The sequence below is a fragment of the Glycine max genome, chromosome 16, assembly GCF_000004515.6.
Source record: "Glycine max cultivar Williams 82 chromosome 16, Glycine_max_v4.0, whole genome shotgun sequence".
NCBI lineage: Eukaryota > Viridiplantae > Streptophyta > Magnoliopsida > Fabales > Fabaceae > Glycine > Glycine max.
In genome coordinates this window covers 24634014-24642736 of record NC_038252.2, presented here as the reverse complement: position 1 = coordinate 24642736, position 8723 = coordinate 24634014, and the positions used below count along the sequence as shown (strand labels likewise).

Genomic DNA, 8723 nt, shown 5'->3' with positions numbered 1-8723 from the left:
TTGTTGACAACAAACTGAATTTAACATTTTGTAAAAATTTCGCAGCGAGATCTCTAGGTTCAGCCACAACAATTACATCATTGTGCCAACTAATTAAAGGACAATAGCATCAGGCTGTCCTTTTGAAGAGCCAATGTATAACACCTACTTGTGATGAATTCTGCAATTTCTCAAGCAATGATTTGACGGAGAAAGAGAGCTGTCTAACTCCTCGAGGAGACATTGGAGGCGATGCAATTGTTTTCCCCAATTGACCATCTAAATACATTGATCCTAGAGCTGTTCGATGTTGCAACAAAAGCCACCTCAGGTGTTCCAGTAGAATACTGCATTATAGATAGTAATGACAAAGAGGAACAAAGAATTAAATATTATAAAGAAACAATCATTAACAACCATGAATAAGTTTAATTTAAAATCCATTATTTACAAACACCAATAAACAGTATAGTAAGCAAAATGATTACAATATCGGAAGACAAAGTGTGAAGAAATATTAGAAGTGCATTATCTAGTTTCTCATTGTTCATTTATCATAAATTGCCTTTCTCCTGACATTGCTATTTGCTGAACAATAAAAGATGCCAAGACATTGCTAAACTACAATGTTATTTATCCTTGAATGAGTAGCTCAGTTGCTTTGTGCATAGTAAATAAAGAATGGAAGGAGAAAGAGAAATTTGTTGTACATTTTTTGGGCAATATGTGGTGAAGGTCATCATGATAGTAAACTGATAGTTTATAGCAACACCAACCTAGAAACCCAGTGGCCAGTGATACCAACTATGTCCCAATGTTTCACGTTAGAATGGAATTTGGAAAATTCAGACTCATCCAAGTTTGATTTACTGCACGCCGAGAACATACAGGTTCAACATTACGAAAAAGACAAAATTATCAAAGAATAAAAAGTACTAAAATATATCTTTATAAATTAAAAATACAAACATCTACATCTAAGTCAAACACTGAGGTAACAAGGAATGACACATACATTGACATTATAATAAAAAGTACCTTATAGTTATTAGATGGTTACTTTTTTAATATTCTAACATGTTATGAGATTCATAATTGAGGAGTATCATTCTTGTCCAAATGAAAACTCAATTCATTGCATTTCTTTTGAGTTAAATGAAAAAGGTTTTTAGAACTCAAGTAGCTGAGGGTTGGGATAAGGCATTCAGGTCCTAGGTTCAAGTTACTAAGGTCTAAAGAGTACTAACATAAGTGGCACATCTCTAAAAGGCATTCTACAATTAAATGGTATTATATATCAACCGAAACTTGAAAAAAATAAATAGTATACCTTAGGTGGAACCTATTTTACATGGCCAATAACATCCACAACAACATGGTGAAATCATTCCACAGACGCAAACCATCGCTTTGTTGCTCAATTTCCTTTGAAACAGTTGGTTGAGTTGCAACATATGATTTTATTCAAATGAAATGGGTTGTGATAGAAATTAGAACATATATTATCTTAAAGCAAAAAAAGATTATGAACCATGGTTGTTCTGAGACCTCATAAAAGATAAAGAACATCAGAGGTATAATTGAAACCTTGTTGATATTCTCTAACTTTGGAGCAGAACCTTCTCCTCCCAATGCCACATATTCAGCATTATTGGACTCCATTTCACTTGGCATTTGCTATATAATTAATTCTCAGTAACTCTGCATTTCTACCTCATCAAGTATGGAAATTTGTCATCTTACAACTTCACAGAAATCAACATATGTGCTCTTCCCCCTCAAAATGTTTGCCACGAGGGAGAATTAAAATTTATTTAAAGGTCTACTATCATGGATTTGCTATTATTTTTTTAAAATTAGAAAACTTTTGAAAACCTGCTTTGAGATTCCAATTGAATTAAGATTTATTTAAAGGAACACTATTATGGTTATTTATGCATGCTTGTTAGAAGAAATGCCTTGTACAATTGAATGGAATAGAGAAACCCGAATCACTTTAATATACTAATACAACAACAACAACAACAACGCCTTATCCCACTAGGTGGGGTCGGCTACATGGATCAACTTCCGCCATAATGTTCTATCAAGTATCATACTTCTATCCAAATCATTAAGTTCGAGATCCTTTTTGATAACCTCTCTTATAGTCTTTTTGGGTCTTCCTCTGCCTCGAATTGTTTGTCTTCTCTCCATCTGGTCTACTCTCCTCACTACAGAGTCTATCGGTTTTCTCTCTACATGCCCAAACCACCTAAGTCTATTTTCCACCATCTTCTCTACAATAGGCGCTACTCCAACCCTCTCTCTAATAGCTTCGTTTCTAATTTTATCCTGTTGAGTCTTACCACACATCCACCGCAACATCCTCATCTCCGCTACACCTACTTTATTCTCATGTTGGCTCTTAACCGCCCAACATTCTGTTCCGTACAAAATCGCCGGTCTTACCGCAGTCCGATAAAACTTTTCCTTTAGCTTGATCGGTACCTTTGCATCACATAACACCCCCGATGCTTTTCTCCATTTCATCCATCCTGCTTGAATGCGATGATTCACATCCCCTTCAATTTCCCCATCATCCTGTATTACAGACCCAAGATATTTAAACCGTGTGACTTGAGGGATAATATGGTCTCCTATTTTCACCTCTGAGTTAGAAACCCTCCTTCTTTTGTTGAACTTACATTCCATATACTCCGATTTGCTTCTGCTTAGGCGAAAACCATGTGTTTCTAGAGCTCGTCTCCAAGTTTCCAACCTCTCATTCAACTCCTCCCTCGACTCTCCAAGGAGGACTATGTCATCTGCAAAAAGCATGCATCTCGGCACTATCTCTTGGATTTGTTCCGTGAGGACATCTAGAATTAAGGTAAAAAGGTAGGGGCTAAGGGTTGACCCTTGATGCAAACCAATTGTGATGGGAAAATCGTCTGACTCTCCACCCTGTGTCCTAACACTAGTCGATACCCTATCATACATATCTTGGATAGCTCGAATATATGCAACCCTAACCCCTTTCTTCTCTAGAGCTTTCCACAAAATCTCTCTAGGCACTCTATCATACGCTTTCTCCAAGTCAATAAAAATCAAGTGCAAGTCTTGTTGGGCCATGCGATATTGCTCCATCACCCGCCGTAATAAATAAATCGCTTCCATGGTCGATCTTCCCGGCATGAAACCAAATTGATTCTCAGTAACTTGAGTCTCCTTTCTTAATCTCCGTTCGATCACTCTTTCCCATAATTTCATGGTATGACTCATGAGCTTGATTCCCCTATAATTTGCACAATTTTGTATATCCCCCTTGTTCTTATAGATTGGCACTAACGTGCTTCTCCTCCATTCCTCCGGCATGCGTTTTGACCTCATAATTTCATTAAAGAGTTCGGTGTGCCACTCAAGACCTCTATCTCCAAGAGTTTTCCACACTTCAATAGGTATGTTGTCTGGCCCCACCGCCTTACCGTTACTCATTCTTTTCAACGCTTCCTTTACTTCCTGTTTCTGAATCCGACGATAGTACTTATAGTTCCGGTCCTCTTCTCTTGTGTCTAGACTGCTAGAGTCATATCCATATCCATCATTAAATAAGTTGTGGAAATACGCCTTCCACCTTTCCTTGATATCTTTTTCATGCACTAAGACTTTGCCTTCTTCATCCTTAACACACTTTACTTGATCCAAATCTCTAGTCTTCCTCTCTCTACCCTTAGCAAGCCTATATATAGATCTTTCTCCGTCCCTGGTTCCTAGAGCTTGGTATAGTCCGTCAAAAGCTTGGGCTCTTGCCTCACTCACCGCCTTTTTGGTTTCATTTCTAGCTATCTTATACTTATCCCAAGTTTCAGAATTTCTACACCTAGACCACTCCTTAAAACACTCCTTTTTTACTCTAGCTTTGCTCTGAACATTTTCATTCCACCACCACGATTCTTTACCCCTAGGTCCAAAACCTCTAGATTCACCCAACGTCTCTTTAGCCACTTTAATAATCTCTTGGGACATCTTGTTCCACATATCATTTGCACTTCCTTGTGATTGTCCACACCATCCCTCCCATATCTTTTGTTGGAAGATTCCTTGTTTCTCACCCTTCAAGTGCCACCATTTGATCCTTGGTGCTACCATAAGACTTCTTCTCTTTGCCCTATCTCTAATTCTTACATCCATAACCAAAACTCTATGTTGGGTAGTCAAGCTCTCTCCCGGGATAACTTTACAGTTCAAGCAATACTTCCTATCAGACTTCCTGATAAGGAAGAAATCTATCTGAGAACATGTCCCTCCACTTTTGTAAGTGATAAGATGTTCCTCTCTTTTCTTAAACCATGTATTGGCTATAGAAAGATCCAAAGCCTCCGAAAACTCCAAGATGGATTTACCCTCCCCATTCATCTCCCCTAGGCCAAAACCCCCATGCACCCCCTCAAAACCTCTAGCCACGCTACCTACATGTCCATTGAGATCCCCTCCTAGGAAAACTTTCTCTCCTTGGGGTATATCCTGAAGTACCCCTTCTAGATCCTCCCAAAATTTTACCTTAAAGTGTTCTGCTAACCCAACCTGAGGTGCGTACCTACTAATAACATTAAAGGTGTCCTGTCCCACTACCAATTTTAAGGCTATGATACGATCTCCTACTCTTCTTACATCCACGACATCCTTCTTCCACTCCTTGTCCACAATAATCCCTACCCCATTTCTTGATCTGATTTTTCCCGTATACCACATCTTAAATCCTGAGTTGTCTAATTCTTTCGCTTTTTCACCTGTCCACTTAGTTTCTTGTAGGCACATAAAATTGATCTTCCTCCTCACCATAACATCCACTATTTCCATAGATTTTCCAGTAAGTGTGCCTATATTCCATGTACCAAAGCGAATCCTCCTGTCATGAACTAGCTTCTTTACCCACACCCGTTCACGAAAATGTGGGAACCCTTGCTTACTTTTCACTACATCCGGACGGCGATGCAGCGGCCCTTGCTCTTTTGACACTGTACTCGAGCCATACAGCGCGTTGCTTCCGGGCAACGACCTAGCATTCACATTATTACGTAATTGATCCATGTCATAGAGATTCGACAAAGTTTTACGTTGACTGTTGAAAGTCTAACACAACCCTCTCCTTTTATTCGAACTTTAATATACTAATGTTGTTGTATTTAAGTCATGAGGATCCAAATCTGTGATTCATCTCATTATTTACCAATGTCAGAATTAATTTTGTAATTTCCTATATCTTTTATCTTTAGTATTGTCAGATTGAATGAAGAACTTTGCTTAAAAATGATTAATTATAAACAACACAGGGCATAAACATGGCATCAGTTTTTACTTAAACAGGCTAGGTGGTTTCAACTGGATTCAACACTTACATGAGCACCATGTTTCAGAAGCTGGATACTTGCTTAATTTTGTCATTCTAAAAGTTGTTACCCATCATGTTTGTGTAAATTATTACATTACATCTCTTAATTTGAGCAAAAGCGTTCTTTTTGCCATCTCTCAGGTTGCATTTGCCCTCAATCCTCAGATGCTTCCCTTATCATTAGCAGATGCCTTGCAAAAAAGGAGTACTTGCGATGGCTTAAGACATCTATATGTGATCATCAATATAAGTATAAATTCACATTAAAACCAAGGCTTAAATATAGGCCTAAATTGTTTTTTAACTTCTAAGTTCTAATCAGTTGTGCTAATGTATACAAGATTCTAAATTTCTAGGAATAATTGAGCATCTCAGGAGAGCCAAATCCAGAACATAAAATGTTGAAATTTAAAAAGCGTGTAACAAAGAACTAATTACGTGTCAAAATGTGAAGTGTAGAGTGTCTGAGTAAGCCAAACACGTTTCTGCTTTGCTTTGAAGATCAGAACAACTCTTCTATCTTTTTCCTCAATGCACCAAAGTGAGTTCTAACTTAATTATAATGCTTGGAAAACCATCAAAGTTTCCAGTTATTCCAGATTCACTCTTAGAAAACCAAACCTCACAGCTTCACTCTTAGAAAACCAAACACTAGAAAATGCAAAGAACGAAAATTAGAATGAAATTGGAATGTACCAGAACAGAAACGTGAATGCAGACAGTAGAGAGCAAAGGGTTTTAAAGGAGGGAACTCCGCTTTTGATGACAACGAAGACGCAGACGCCATCACGGCGGGCTTCGAGGCGGAGTTCAGAGCTGCGGCGTGCGACGGGCTTTGAAGGAGGGAACTCCGCTGTTGACGACGGTGGAAAACGCAAACACCGTTGCGACGAGCTTTGGGCCAGAGTTTAGAGCGGCGACGTGCGAAGAGGGTTTTCAAAGAACTGAAAAGGCCAGGGTTCTCACGTGCGACATTAACTGAAAAGGGTTCTTGGATTTTGTTGTGAGAACACTTTTTAGATCAGGTCTCTTTTTTATCTGATCTAAAAACAACTTTCTAGATCAGTTAATATTAGAATTGACTTAGAAACATTAGCTTTTGAATTGGCTCAACGTATAAGAGATTTAAAAGTATTTATTAAGATCAGATCGATATACAAGTAATGTAAACACATTCTTCTTGATTATAAAATTACCACCCGCGTTTTAATGATATCGGTTATTCAGGAACCGATGAAAAAATACAATTAAAATTCTGTTTTTTCCACTAGAAATTTGCTCAATAATTTTTCATGAAGTGACACCAATAACTCTGACAGACTTATGTAAAATATTATTGTGATCAAAACATAATCATTTGAAGATCACCACATCTTCCTTCTATCGTACTACTATACTACTGTTCACCCAAAAGAAAAAGAAAAAGAAAAAGAAAAAGAAGATTTAAAACCAGAAATCATGTCATGTGTACATAATATGAAGCAGCTTACATTGGACCCACAACTTTTGTGCCCCTTTTGTTCCTCCAAAAAGATTCGTCCTTCCAAATGGTGAGCCCCAAATTGGATTTTGACATTGCACACTCTATGGGTCCACACTCTCTGAACTCTCAATTTTAAACTCAAAACCCAAAATCCCACTCTACTCTTTTGTTTTGGTTACACTGCTCCTTCTTTTACCTACACTTATACCTCTCAATGTGCCTGTGATGTCAGGTTTGTTTGAAATCTTCTTTCACTTTTAAATTGTATGTTGTGAATTGTTCATGCTACTCTGATTTTGAAACCTTCAAATTGAAATGCTGGGTGCTTACTGTTTAGATTAAAACAGAAATATTTTCAATGGTTTTTAAATATATATATATATATATATATATATATATATATATATATATATATATATATATATTAAATAATCATTCTCAAACTTGATTACTAGAAATGTTTTATATATCCTGGACCTAGTGGCACATAAGAACATCTGCACATTTCTATTTTGAATTTGATAATTAAAAGTAGAGAACTGCTGCTGATTGTAAAATGGTTTCTTTTATCATTTTTAATCTCAAATTGCTAAATATAGATACTTTTTATGCAATCACAAGTGGTTGGTCAGAATTGAATTTTGTAGATAAAAAACACTGATTGAAATAATAGATTTCACTAAAATAATTAGTCAGATTTTTTCTAATAAAAAGTTGTCATTAATAAAGTAAATATTTTACATTAATGTTATGATTAGTGGCAGGTTCAAAAAAATTTCTTAGTCAGAGAAAAAAATAATTTATAATATTATCACATAAAAAATATCATTAGTTATCACAAAATATTTAATATCATGATAAAAAAAATTCAAAATACTTATACTTTTACAAATTACAATTATCTTATATGTATTTTCATACTTTTGAAAGTATTTTATGATTTTTTTTCAATACTATCAAAAACTAAAAAAATAAATAAATAAGACCAGTATCAATTTATTTTCTCTTTTTTATTTCTTATATTTTGTTACATTCATTTTAAAATAATTTATCTTATGAGAATCATATCTATTTTTTTATGGGAATAAATTTATTTATTTTTATTATGTGAGTAGAGATCAATTAAATAAAATCTTATGGGGACAATTGTCCCACACCCAATAACTCGTCTGATCATGGTAATAATATATATATATATATATATATATATATATATATATATATATATATATATATATATTCAATAATCAGAATTAAATGAAGATATATAGCTCGGAAACGGACGATAAAAATTCATTTATTTACATCAAGTTTCCGAGGAACTCATTCAAGCTTTACAGGAACGATTACTCAAAAGAAAATTAAAGCTTTGATTTCGATTCATTGGGATAAAGATAGGAAAAAAAGAGATTTCCGTGGTTTATGTATTAGTCGAATAAATGCAGTAATTCTATGCAAAATTATTGATTTTGGACCAAGTGATAGTGACAATCACACTATCGATCCGACTGTCTCAAACATTTTTTTCTTCCTAAAAATTATATGAAAGAAAGAAATAAAATAGACCGAAACCCATAACTTTTTCGGAACATTACACGAGTTCAATGTTTGTGGGGTTATGCGTGTGGTACAAAAAATAATTATTGAAGAGTTACGAGTCCTGAGCATATCATAACTAACAATAAAAATATTTAATATCGTTAAAAAAACAGATAAATAATACTAGTATAACAGTAAAGAAAAACATTATTACTAACGAGTGCGTCGATTAACGATTAAGAGACTATTTTTGTTTGACTGGTAATCTAGAGTTTGTTATTTATTTTGAAGAAGAGCTTTGTTTATTTATAATAAATTTATTCAACTCAATTAGAATTGCCTCTCACA

At 35.2% G+C, this 8723-nt stretch overlaps 1 long non-coding RNA gene across 1 annotated transcript; it reads right to left on the bottom strand.

The window, feature by feature from the left end:
- LOC106796359 (uncharacterized) lies at window positions 1–6743 on the bottom strand. The gene is made up of 3 exons (XR_001385339.3): window positions 6050–6743; window positions 756–848; window positions 1–326 (listed from the first exon to the last, which is right to left on the bottom strand). It is a non-coding gene; the product is annotated as an uncharacterized lncRNA (long non-coding RNA).
- Between the last annotated feature and the right edge of the window lie 1980 nt (window positions 6744–8723).